Source organism: Dendrobates tinctorius, unplaced genomic scaffold (assembly GCF_039654945.1).
Source record: "Dendrobates tinctorius isolate UK_male_01 unplaced genomic scaffold, ASM3965494v1 ptg000064l, whole genome shotgun sequence".
Lineage (NCBI taxonomy): Eukaryota > Metazoa > Chordata > Amphibia > Anura > Dendrobatidae > Dendrobates > Dendrobates tinctorius.
Genome location: NW_027361732.1, coordinates 44792241 through 44806366, shown reverse-complemented (window position 1 = coordinate 44806366; position 14126 = coordinate 44792241). Strand labels below are relative to the sequence as shown.

The 14126-nt window shown below is 50.0% G+C and overlaps 1 protein-coding gene across 2 annotated transcripts in view; it reads right to left on the bottom strand.

Annotated features, from left to right (window-relative positions):
* PIBF1 (progesterone immunomodulatory binding factor 1) overlaps positions 1–14126 on the bottom strand; it is a 278563-nt gene that overhangs the window by 196243 nt on the left and 68194 nt on the right. The gene's annotated exons all lie outside the window — the stretch shown is intronic.

The window sequence follows — 14126 nt, the reverse complement described above, 5'->3', positions numbered from 1 at the left end:
ATGACTTCTCTTTGGTGAGGCATGTGATGTTGGGAGGTATTGATGATGTTGCTACTCGTAAATGGTTTTCTAAGTTTGCGTCAGTCTTGAGCAAAGTCGACACATTGCGATGGAAAGTTTTAAAAAGAACCCAGCTGATCGTGAGAACTTAGCTAGTGACTGGAGATATCCCCATCCTCGACGGTCACGTGCACTGCAGTTCTCGCGATCAGCTGATAGCGAAAACTAAGGTACACTATTATATAAATTAGTACACATGCGTAGTAAGCTGCGTCCCCTCACTTAACACGCATGTGACTATGAAGATAATGCAGTTTTACTGCATCTAATGAAAGTCTATGGGTAATTTACATAGCGGAGATTGAGCGTCTCCGCTACATAAATTGACATGCTGCGATCTGGAAAGACGTGCCGCATATCCAACTCCGCAGGTAACCCGGAGGCATCCATGCAAAGCAAAAAAGAGACCAATATAAAAGGGGACAAAACAAAACTGGCACATGCAGTAACATATGGGCGGTGATTCAGCACAGCCCCAGCCGGAGCTAGCTGATCCGCACAAAGCAGAGATAAACAAAACCAGATCACATGCAAACAGAATAGCAAATGAACCACTTAGCTGAGCATGCAGGGAAAGAGCAGGAGACATCAGACCTCAGGAGGCACCAGCAGGGATAGAGGGAGTCAGCTGTCCTAAATCCCAATCAGAAACCCCAGATCTCCAATCTCTTCCTCATTATCAGGTGGCAAGCCTCTGCCAATCAGACCAGCTCCACTACTTCCAGTAGCCACCAGAGGGAGCCCAGAAAGAGAACTCTCAATCTGATCAGCTCCACTATCTTCCACTATACCCAGGTCGCTGCAAAGGAGGGAAAAAGTGCCGAGCCTGATGCCTCGAAAACGGAACAGGCAAGACTGTCAAATAAGCGATCTGTGGGATCTCTAATGGAGGATCCGTCCAGTAAAGAGAGAAGAGTCTTGGAGGTTAAACGTGATACAGGAGGATCCACTGGAGGGGATTATGTCCATTGTTTAACTTTGCGGAGCTCAGGCAAAAAGGGATATTTGTTTTCAAGGAATCTCTGGGCTGAAAAACATTTGTCTGGCTGCTCCCTATGTAGCCAAACTTTGTCCTGAAATTCAGGGTGATTGGCGAACACCCTATGAGGACGTTTTGTTCTTTTAAAGGACACCACATTATCAGTCTGAGGAATAGAAGGCTCTTCGTCGACCTGCAGCGACTGGTTGACGGCCTGAATGAGGCTATACACTGTAGACTGGTAACCTGGCGACTCTAGGTCAATGGGCCCATCAGACTCGGAATCGGGGTATTGTTCACTATAGGTCCCTGGAGAGGGAGAGCGAGAAACAGAGCTAACTGACGCCGAGGCGCCAGTCGGCCTAGGGGACGAGCTATGAAGCCGCTTCCTAGATGCTTGTCTATGCTTTAATTGATAACGGCCCGTGCAGGCTGAAGGTTCTCGTGATGTAGGGGAACTCTCTGAGTCAGGCGGATTAGTGGTCCTACTCCTGAAGGGACTCAATCGCCCTAATTAAGGAAGCCATAGATTGTTGGGGACATGCTGTACCCCTATTGTCACCCAAAATATTGTTATCTCCCAATATATTGCAGGGAAGGCTATGTGTTCAGCTTTAAATTAGCAGAGCACTTTAAGAGCGGGTGAGGAGGCCAGAGGCGAGTGTGGCAGAGCACTTACCCAGGTCCTGTGCCCCTAAGAGTCCTTGAGGCCAGCGGTGGTCTTATATGCGGACACAGGGCCCCTGGATGCCTGTGTCCGTCTGAATAAGGCCGCCGAGATCAGAAATGCACTTCTCGCACTGTGCGAGAACCGCCGGGCAGGTGGGCGGTATCACAGTCATGATGCACGGCTACTGGGCGGAGTAACCGGCCTGCAGCCTAGTAAGGACCAAAGCCGGGGACTAAATTAGCGGTGCCTGGCCGTAAAAAACGACCGGGCCCGCGACACGCTCAGGAGCCCCTGCCCCCCTGTCAAAAACTCACTGCCGGGAGCTGTGGAGGAATGAGAGCAGAGCTGCCACTCTGCATGCAGGTCACGGTTGCGACAGGGACGTGCAGGAACCCTCAATCCATCATCCCTTCTGAGGGGGAGGTGGAGAGGGACCGTCCAGCTCCCTGCAGCACCGCTGCTCCATCAGTGGTGGTGCAGTGGGAGCAGCGCGGACGCCATGGAGGGCCTCTGTGTATCCTAAGGGTTCGCTCCCCTAGGATTTTACAGGGCTATGTCCGGCTGTGGCCTAGCTCAGAAGGGGTACTTGGAGGTGAAACTCCATGTGCCCGTCTGCTGCTGGTGTGGGGAGATTGGCGCCCTGAAGGGAACCGTCGCCTCTAGTATGGCTCAGGCACGGCATCCCACGTCGCAGGAGAGGATACGGGGAGGCGACACTCCCTGTGCTCGCCTGTTGTTGTTTGGGGAAGATCGGCCCCTTGAAATGGTCCGTCGCCCTAGTCTTCCAGTGAAAAAAAGGGTAAAAATTGAAAAATAGAAAATAAAATAAAAAAGTGTGGTCTGAATAGCAGACCCCAGTGTGCCTCCTACGGACACTAAGCATGAACTGGTTTGATCTGGAGCCAGTTGGTGGTGTATACTGCAGAGGAGGAGCTAACCCTTTTTTGTATTTACTTAGTGTCAGCCTCCTAGTGGCAGCAGCATACACTTACGGTCCTGTGTCCCCCAATGTGGCGAAGGAGAAAACTAATGTTTGTTCACACAGTATGGCTTGGAAGGAAAGGTGCGCCATTTGACTTTTAAAATACAAAATTGGCTGGAATCGATAGCGGATGCCATGTCGCTTTTGGAGAGCCCCTGATGTGCCTAAACAGTGGAAAACCCCCACTAGTGACCCCATTTTGAAGCTAAACCTCTCAAGGAATTTATGTGAGCACCTTGAAATCCAAGGTGCATCACATAATTTTATAATGTTGAGCAGTGAAAATAAAACAAACAGACAAAAAACACATTTTTCCCACAAAGATGTTGTTTTAGCCGCAAACTTTCCCAAGGGTAACAGGAGAAAATGGACCACACAGCTTGTTGTGCAATTTATTCTGCATATGCCAATACCCAATATGTGGTGGAAAAGTACTGTTTGGCTCGAAAGGGAAAGAGCGCTATTTTGGCTTGAACGGGTTGCGGCCACCAAGTCCCATTTGGAGAGCCCCTGACATGCTAAAATAGCAGAAACCACAACCACAGTGACCCCATTTTGAAAACTACACCTCTCAAGGAATTAATCTAGGGAATTAATGAATATTTTTTAACTTGCAGGCGATTTACAGCGATTTGGGAGCGCAGAATTCATTGAATTTCTTTTGAGGGGCTTGAAGCCGTTTTGCTCTTCCAGAGCCTTTGTACTACCAGTAACGTGTAAAGCCCCTATATTTCCATTGACAGACGATGGACCTGAGTGGGGACTTGCTTATTTCTGGATTGAGTTGACGCTTTTATTGAGAACATTCATAATACGGAATCTTTCGCCAGGGCCTCTGCCTGAATCACGTATTTCAGAGATTTACATGGAAATCCCAGTGCAAACACTCAGTGCAGAGTGCAAGATAAGTGTGCGCAGAGCCGTACTGCGATCTTTGGAAGGCAGAATGAACAAAACAGCAGGTGATGAATTGGTTGTATTTATTTTTTATGTCTTTCCTCACGCGGTTTAAGTGATTACATAACTTTATTCTTCGGGTCGGTGTGATTACAGTGATACCAGATTTATATCGGGTTTTTATATTTGGCTTCTGTAACACACTTAAAAAGCTTTTTATACAAAAAAACAAAGTTTTTGCATTGCCATATTTAAACAGCTAAAATTTTCTCATATTTCTGCCGACAGGATCATGCGAGGTCTTGTTTTTTGCGGGACAAGTTGTGGTTTTAATTGGTACCATTTTTGGGCACATGACATTTTTTGATTGCTTTCTATCTTGATTTTTTGGAGGCAGCATGAACATAAACCATCAATTCAGGATTTTTTTTTATGCCGTTTTACATGTGTTAAAATTGATAAGACAGAGTTATTCTTCGGGTCAGTACGATTACAGTGATACCTCATTTACATATTTTTTTATGTTTTAGGACTTTTACACAAAAACTATGTTAGGCTACGTGCGCACGTTGCGTATTTGCTACGTTTTTTAAGCGCATACAGTGGGGAAAAAAAGTATTTAGTCAGTCAGCAATAGTGCAAGTTCCACCACTTAAAAAGATGAGAGGCGTCTGTAATTTACATCATAGGTAGACCTCAACTATGGGAGACAAACTGAGAAAAAAAATCCAGAAAATCACATTGTCTGTTTTTTTTTCATTTTATTTGCATATTATGGTGGAAAATAAGTATTTGGTCAGAAACAAAATTTCATCTCAATACTTTGTGATATATCCTTTGTTGGCAATGACAGAGGTCAAACGTTTTCTGTAAGTCTTCACAAGGTTGCCACACACTGTTGTTGGTATGTTGGCCCATTCCTCCATGCAGATCTCCTCTAGAGCAGTGATGTTTTTGGCTTTTCGCTTGGCAACACGGACTTTCAACTCCCTCCAAAGGTTTTCTATAGGGTTGAGATCTGGAGACTGGCTAGGCCACTCCAGGACCTTGAAATGCTTCTTACGAAGCCTCTCCTTCGTTGCCCTGGCGGTGTGCTTTGGATCATTGTCATGTTGAAAGACCCAGCCACGTTTCATCTTCAATGCCCTTGCTGATGGAAGGAGGTTTGCACTCAAAATCTCACGATACATGGCCCCATTCATTCTTTCATGTACCCGGATCAGTCGTCCTGGCCCCTTTGCAGAGAAACAGCCCCAAAGCATGATGTTTCCACCACCATGCTTTACAGAAGGTATGGTGTTTGATGGATGCAACTCAGTATTCTTTTTCCTCCAAACACGACAAGTTGTGTTTCTACCAAACAGTTCCAGTTTGGTTTCATCAGACCATAGGACATTCTCCCAAAACTCCTCTGGATCATCCAAATGCTCTCTAGCAAACTGCAGACGGGCCCGGACATGTACAGGCTTAAGCAGTGGGACACGTCTGGCACTGCAGGATCTGAGTCCATGGTGGCGTAGTGTGTTACTTATGGTAGGCCTTGTTACATTGATCCCAGCTCTCTGCAGTTCATTCACTAGGTCCCCCCGCGTGGTTCTGGGATTTTTGCTCACCGTTCTTGTGATCATTCTGACCCCACGGGGTGGGATTTTGCGTGGAGCACCAGATCGAGGGAGATTATCAGTGGTCTTGTATGTCTTCCATTTTCTAATTATTGCTCCCACAGTTGATTTCTTCACTCCAAGCTGGTTGGCTATTGCAGATTCAGTCTTCCCAGCCTGGTGCAGGGCTACAATTTTGTTTCTGGTGTCCTTTGACAGCTCTTTGGTCTTCACCATAGTGGAGTTTGGAGTCAGACTATTTGAGGGTGTGCACAGGTGTCTTTTTATACTGATAACAAGTTTAAACAGGTGCCATTACTACAGGTAATGAGTGGAAGAAAGAGGAGACTTAAAGAAGAAGTTACAGGTCTGTGAGAGCCAGAAATCTTGATTGCTTGTTTCTGACCAAATACTTATTTTCCACCATAATATGCAAATAAAATGAAAAAAAAAACAGACAATGTGATTTTCTGGATTTTTTTTTCTCAGTTTGTCTCCCATAGTTGAGGTCTACCTATGATGTAAATTACAGACGCCTCTCATCTTTTTAAGTGGTGGAACTTGCACTATTGCTGACTGACTAAATACTTTTTTTCCCCACTGTAAATGGTCCAGAAACACAATGGAATACTTATGCAAGGTACCGTATATACTCGCGTATAAGCCGAGATTTTCAGGACATTTTTTTGGGCTGAAAGTCCCCCCTCTCGGATTATACGCGAGTCATATATGCCAGGGGTTAGCGGGGGTGTCAGATCATACTGACCCCTCGGCACGTCTCTGCAGCCCCCCCGCTTCTCCCACGGTCTCCCTTCCTTTAGCGGTCACGTGGTACCGCTCATTAAAGTCATGAATATGTGCATATTCATAACTTTAATGAGCGGTACCACATGACCGCTGAAGGAGGGAAGGGAGACCGTGGGAGAAGTGGGGCTGCGGAGACAGCGCCAGGAGGAGTTAAGTATATGCTATATTCACCTGTCCCCGCTCCAACACTGCTCGCCGCTGTCTGCCGCGTCCTCTGTCAGTGATGTTCAGGCAGCAGAGGGCGCGATGACGTAGTTAGTGTGCGCCGCGCCCTCTGCTGCCTGAACGTCACTGACGGAGGACGTGGAGAATTTTATGGGGTCATAATCTATGGAGCATCTTATGGAGCAGCATATGGGGCATAATCTATGGAGCATCCTATGGAGTAGCATATGGGGCATAATCTATGGAGCATTTTATGAAGGCATAATCTATGAGGCAGCATATGGGGGTATAATCTATGGAGCATTTTATGGGGGCATAATCTATGGAGCATCTTATGGGGGTTGTAACGGACAGGGAAGGACAATGTCCGAGAGTGGACCCTCTGGGTCGCGGATCTGGAGCCCCTGGGTCGAGCGCGCCAGGTGAAGACCGACCCCTATACAGGGATCGTTAGGGGCAAAACCGCAGAGGACAGAACCGCGACAGCCGGTTCCAGGAGGGACGGCTCGGGGACACGGAGCGACAGCGCAACCAAGATTACTGGACAGAGCAGGGTTATAGGATGAGGAGGCGGCAGGCAGCCGCTACTAGTGGGGATACAGGAGGAGGCACAGGAGCAGAGGAAGGGCACACCAGGAGGAAACAGATGGAAGCACAAGGACGGTAGCATATGAGACCTAGGGAGCGGGGAGAGGAGAAACAAGGAGGAGGCGACACAGAACTGAGACCAGCAGGGGGGCTTAAGGAGGACCAAAACTAGATCCCTAACACGACAGAGGGGGCCAGAACAGAGTGTAAAGAAACACAATCCTCAGGCGTCCTCACTACGGAGAGAACGCCTGAAATATCATAGGACCCGGAAGTGGGCGGTGAGCACCGCCCTCAGCGCCGCCCACCGCTGACAGAAGAGAGAGCGCTGGCGCGCGCCCGCGACCTAAGGAGAGGGCGCAGGGACGTCGGAGGACGAAGGGCTGGGTAAGAGATCTCGCTGCGGCGGGAGCGCCGGCGGGGGGCGGCAAGAGCCGGCGCCGCCGGAGCGGGGGCGCGGCCGGGCACGGCCGCGAGCGCCACAGTACCCCCCCTTTACATCCTCCCTTTCTGAGATTGGCCAGAAATCTTTTCAAAATAAGGGGGGTGTTGATGTTTTCTCGAGGCTCCCAGGACCTCTCCTCAGGACCAAACCCCTTCCAATCAATAAGAAAGAGGGATCTCCCCCTGACCTTTTTCATGGCTAAAATGTCCCTTATTTCAAAGATGTCATCCGAGCCAACAGGCGAAGGAGGGGCAATGGAGGCTGGTTGGAACCGATTCAGAACTACAGGTTTCAGGAGCGAGATATGAAAGGCGTTGGGGACCCGGAGTGAAGCCGGCAATTTCAGTTTATAAGCCACCTCATTGATGCGTTTTAGCACCTCGAAGGGACCGATGTAACGAGGACTCAACTTATAGGAAGGAACTTTCAAGCGGATGTGCTTGGTCGAGAGCCAGACCTTGTCGCCAGGATGGTACGGAGGAAGGTCCCTTTGTCTTTTGTCCGCATGCTTCTTGATTCGAGCACTGGCATTCACGAGGGACTCTCTGGTCTCCCTCCAAATCTTAGAAAAGTCTATGGCGAGAGCATCTGCTGCCGGAACTCCTGATGACGTGGTAAAGGGCAGTGGAACCCCCGGATTGCGACCAGAGACCACAAAGAACGGAGATTTGGTGGTCGACTCACTGGGGTGGTTGTTATGGGCGAATTCTGCCCAAGGTAGAAGTGAGACCCAGTTGTCCTGATGAGCGTTGGAAAAGTGACGCAGATAGGTTGTCAGGCCCTGATTTATCCGTTCCACTTGCCCGTTGGTCTGTGGATGATAAGCCGAGGAAAAATCGGTGGATGTACCCATAAGTCGGCAGAGAGCCCTCCAGAAGCGAGACGTAAACTGAACCCCACGATCAGACACAATCCGTAGGGGGAGACCATGTAACCTGAAGATCTGGTGGATGAAGATCTCGGCCAATTTTGGAGCTGACGGCAATCCGGCCAGGGGGACAAAATGAGCCATCTTGGAGAAGCGGTCAGCTACGACTAAGATGGTGGTGCAACCGGCTGAACAAGGCAAGTCAGTCACAAAATCCATAGCAATTTGCTGCCATGGGGCCTCCGGAACAGGCAACGGATGGAGAAGGCCGGAGGGAAGAGTCCTTGGGACCTTGTTCCGAGCACAGGTTGTGCAAGAAGCAACGTAATCCACCACATCTTGGCGGAGAGTGGCCCACCAGTAATAACGGGCGAGGAGCGAGAGGGTCTTCTTGGTCCCGACGTGCCCAGCAACCTTGGAGGAGTGCCCCCAGCGTAACACCTCCAGACGCTTATTCCGAGGCACGAAGGTCTTGCCTGGTGGAGGAGCAGAAAAGTTCACCGGGGCCACCGTGATCATCTTGGTAGGCTCGATAATATACGATGGACCCTCGTCCTCCTCAGGCGACTGTAAGGACCTGGAGAGTGCATCCGCCTTGACGTTCTTATCGCCGGGCCGGAAGTGCAGCTTGAAATCAAACCGAGAAAAATACAAGGCCCATCTGGCCTGTCTGGAGTTGAGCCTCTGCGCGGACTGCAGATAGGCCAAGTTTTTGTGGTCCGTGAAGATAGTAAAGGGATGCACCGCCCCCTCGAGCAAGTACCGCCATTCTTCTAGAGCCATCTTAATGGCCAGCAATTCCCGGTCTCCAATGGAGTAGTTGCACTCTGCAGGTGAGAAGGATCTGGAAAAGAACCCGCAGGGCACCAGTCGACCTGAGGAGGCTTGCTGAGAGAGAACCGCCCCAGCTCCGGTGGAAGAGGCGTCCACTTCTAGAACAAAAGGCCTACCGACCACCGTCCGATGTAAGACTGGCGCTGAGGCAAAGGAGCGTTTTAGCACCAGAAAGGCGTCTTCAGCCTCGGGAGACCAGCTGTTTGGCTTAGTCCCTTTACGGGTCAGGGCCGTGAGGGGTTTGGTCACCGTGGAAAAATGCGGCACGAACTGTCTGTAATAATTGGCGAATCCAAGGAAATGCTGGATGGCCTTTACACCGACAGGACGGGGCCACTTGAGTACCGCAGAGAGTTTCTCGGGATCCAATTTTAGACCGGAGTCTGTGATGATATACCCCAAGAAGGGTAGCGAGGTCTGTTCGAAGAGACACTTTTCAATTTTGGCGTAGAGGTGATTCTCCCGGAGTGGGTGCAGGACCATGCGTACGCTTCTCCGATGAGAGGATAGATCAGGCGAAAAGATAAGAATATCATCTAGGTACACTACTACGCACGAATACAGGAGGTCCCGAAACACTTCATTAACGAATTCCTGGAACACGGCTGGAGCATTGCAGAGACCAAACGGCATGACCAAATACTCATAATGGCCGTCACGGGTATTGAAGGCCATCTTCCACTCATCCCCTGCGCGGATCCGGATCAAATTGTAGGCTCCCCGTAGATCCAGCTTCGTGAAGATCCGAGCCCCTCTCAGCCGAACGAACAATTCCAGAATCAGCGGGAGTGGGTATCGATTCTTATCCGTGATATTGTTCAGGCCCCGGTAGTTGATACATGGTATGAGGGATCCGTCCTTCTTCCGAACGAAGAAAAAGCCTGCGCCTGCTGGGGACGCGGATTTCCGAATAAACCCCTTGGCCAAGTTCTCCTGTATGTACTCAGTCATGGCTGTGGTCTCAGCTGGGGATAAGGGGTACGTTCTCCCTCTGGGCGGCGTGGCTCCGGGAATCAGGTTGATGGGGCAGTCATAGGCCCGACATAGGCCCGATGCGGGGGCAGGGAATCGGCTTCTTTTTCACTAAATACGTCGGCGTATGCGTAGTACTGTGCGGGAAGGCCCGGAAGATTGGCTGGCATAGGCAGGAGACGAGGATGAAGGATGGACCGCAAACACCGTGAGTGGCAGGAATGACCCCAGCGTAGGATCTCCCCTGAGCGCCAGTCGATGACTGGCTCATGCAGCCGGAGCCAGGGTAATCCTAAGAGGACAGCGTGGGACAAATTAGGCAGGACATAGAAGGCAATTCTTTCAACATGAAGCGCTCCAATTTGTTGGTCTACTTCGGCCGTAACCATGGTGACGAGCTCGGGAAGAGGTTTTCCATCGACGGAGGTGATAGCACGCGGATCTTTTAAGATGACCACCGGAATCCGGAGTTTATCCACCTCATCTTGCCGGATAAAATTACCTGCCGCACCCGAGTCCACATACGCCTCCACAGATCTGCGCTCCCGACCTGAAATAATTAAAGCTGAAAGGGTAAGGGGCAGAGAGGAATTATGATCACCTAGGGAGACCCCTCTTATCTGACCTAGGTGGAGGCGTTTCCCGGTCTCTCCGGACAGGTGCGCACAAAGTGATTGGCTCCACGGCAGTACAGGCAGAGCCCGTTCGTCATCCTCTCCCTGCGACGCTGCTCAACCTAATCCGATCTACCTGCATAGGCTCGGGACCGGTACTAGTAGGGGGAGCTGAGGGGCGCGGAATGGGCGCTTGATACAGCCTGAAGGGTCTGCGTTCCCTAACCGATTCTCGAGCGCGTTCCAGGAACCGCAGGTCTATGCGCGTGGCCAGAGATATATGAGATCCTCCAGGGTGGTTGGGGTATCCCGACCGGCAAGTTCATCCTTAATCTTACTTGAGAGGCCTCTCCAGAAGGCCCCCACAAGTGCCTCATTATTCCATCCAAGTTCCGACGATAAAGTCCGAAAGCGGATGGCGTACTGTCCCACCGTAAGAGACCCCTGGCGGAGGTTAAAGAGGGCCTCTGTAGTAGACGCTAAGCGTCCGGGCTCATCAAAAACTTTGCGAAACGTCTCCAGAAAGTTTTGGATACTAGACACGACAGGATCGTCCCTCTCCCATAGGGGATTCACCCAGGCCAGGGCTTCTCCCTCAAGATGGGAGACAATGAAGGCCACCTTGGCGCGATCAGTGGGGTATTGTTGGGGCAAGAGCTCAAAGTGCAGTCTGCACTGATTTAAAAATCCCCGACAAAGTTTAGGATCTCCGCCATACCGGGGAGGCTTTCCCAGTCGGGGGGGCGGAGACGAGGCTGCGTCCCTGGGTGGGGTAGCGTCGGCCGCGGCAGACTGCAAGGCAAGCAGTCGGTCGTCAACGGACGCCATATAACCCAAAATGTGGGACTGGGCATCGAGCTGCTGCGCGAGCTCCTGCTGAAGGCTGACTAGGAGGGGGGCGTGTCCTGGGTCTGAGGTTTGCAGAGCAGACAACCGGGTGTCCATGGACTTCATGAAGGACATTATCCGGGTCTGATTTTCACGCAGGAACAGCAGTTCCTTCTGCGTGGCGGCCGCGGCACCGGCGGGGTCCATGGCCTGAGGATACTGTAACGGACAGGGAAGGACAATGTCCGAGAGTGGACCCTCTGGGTCGCGGATCTGGAGTCCCTGGGTCGAGCGCGCCAGGTGAAGACCGACCCCTATACAGGGATCGTTAGGGGCAAAACCGCAGAGGACAGAACCGCGACAGCCGGTACCAGGAGGGACGGCTCGGGGACACGGAGCGACAGCGCAACCAAGATTACTGGACAGAGCAGGGTTATAGTATGAGGAGGCGGCAGGCAGCCGCTACTAGTGGGGATACAGGAGAAGGCACAGGAGCAGAGGAAGGGCACACCAGGAGGAAACAGATGGAAGCACAAGGACGGTAGCATACGAGACCTAGGGAGCGGGGAGAGGAGAGACAAGGAGGAGGCGACACAGAACTGAGACCAGCAGGGGGGCTTAAGGAGGACCAAAACTAGATCCCTAACACGACAGAGGGGGCCAGAACAGAGTGTAAAGAAACACAATCCTCAGGCGTCCTCACTACGGAGAGAACGCCTGAAATATCATAAGACCCGGAAGTGGGCGGTGCGCACCGCCCTCAGCGCCGCCCACCGCTGACAGGAGAGCGAGCACTGGCGCGCGCCCGCGACCTAAGGAGAGGGCGCAGGGACGTCGGAGGACAAAGGGCTGGGTAAGAGATCTCGCTGCGGCGGGAGCGCCGGCGGGGGGCGGCAAGAGCCGGCGCCGCCGGAGCGGGGGCGCGGCCGCGAGCGCCACAGGGGCATAATCTATGGAGCATTTTATGGGGTATATTCTATGGAGCATCTTATGGGGCCATAACCTTTATGGGGCAGCATATGAGGCATATACAGTATATCTATGGAGCCATTATTAACCTTTGTGTAGCATTATATGGGGTGTATTTTGTATGGAGTATCTTATGGGGCCATCATGAACTGTATGGAACATTATATGGGGCTCCTGATTCAATATGGATATTCAAAAACATTTAACCTACTGATGTCTCAATTAATTTTACTTTTATTGGTATCTATTTTATGAAATTTATCAGTAGCTGCTGCATTTTCCACTCTAGGTTTATACGCGAGTCAATAAGTTTTCCTAGTTTTTTGTGGCAAAATTAGGGGGGTCGGCTTACACACGGGTCGGCTTATACACGAGTATATACGGTAATTCAAAGACAATCATGAAGTGTACACATGATCAGTAAATTTCAGTCCGTATTTGCAGCGTTTTATTTTCTGCAGCATGTCAATTCTTTTTCGTTTTTGCCTGCGTTTTTGACCCATTGAATGGACAGGAAAAAAATGCATGCAAAAACGCCAAATACACATAAAAAATGCGCGTATTTTCCGCTGTGTCCTTCTGCCAAGAGATGCAGAAATCTTTCTGCAAGCAAATACGCAACATACGCACATAGCCTTATAGAAAAAAAGAACTGTTTTATTATCACTTTATTCTGAGAGCTCTAGCTTCTTTATTTTTCTGCGATGAAGCTGTATGACGGCTTGCTTTTTGCAGGACAAGATGACATTCTCAGCGGTACCATTTTTATTTCCATTTGACATTGATCACATTTTATTCCACTTTTTGTTCAGCAGTATGATGAAAAAGCAGTTTTTAGCTTTTATTTTTTATTTATTTTTATACTGTGCTCACTGAAAGGTTTAACTAGTGTGACAGTTTTATAGATAACTAGCTGAAGAGCCCAGCGCTGCCCGGGCATAGTAACTAACTGTGGTTAGTTATAGCAAATTATAATTATCCTCCATCCCATAGTCCCGTGCCCATATACCCATCATACCTATCCACGATCCCATAGGCCCGTGCCCATATACCCATCATACATATCCTCCATCCCATAGTCGAGTGCCCATATACCCATCACATATCCTCCATCCCATAGTCCCATGCCCATACACCCATCATACATATTTGCCATCCCATAGTTAAGTGCCCATATACCCATCACACATCCTTCATCCCATAGTCCCATGCCCATACACCCATCATACATATTCGCCATCCCATAGTCAAGTGCCCATATACCCATCATACATATCCTTCATCTCATAGTCCCATGCCCATATACCCATCATACATATCCGCCATGCCATAGTCCCGTGCCCATATACCCGTCATACATATCCTCCATCCCATAGTCCAGTGCCCATATACCCGTCATACATATCCTCCATCCCATAGTCCAGTGCCCATATACCCATCACACATCCTCCATCCCATAGTCAACCATTATCACATCATAATGAGGGGCGGGGCTTGCAACCTATGATGACATCAGTGTCGCCATGGCAACCATTATGACATCATAATGAGGGGCGGGGCTTGATACACACACACTTTTTCCCCATTATGTAGATAGGGGCAAAATTGTTTGGTGAATTGGAACGCGCGGGGTTAAAATTTCGCCTCACAACATTGCCTATGACGCTCTCGGGGTCCAGACGTGTGACTGTGCCAAATTTTGTGGCTGTAGCTGCGACGGTGCGGATGCCAATCCCGGACATACACACACATACATACATACATACATACACACACACTTGAGCTTTATATATTAGATGTCGTTTCGGATGCGGCTATACCAAATATGTGTACTTTTTTTTTCCTTT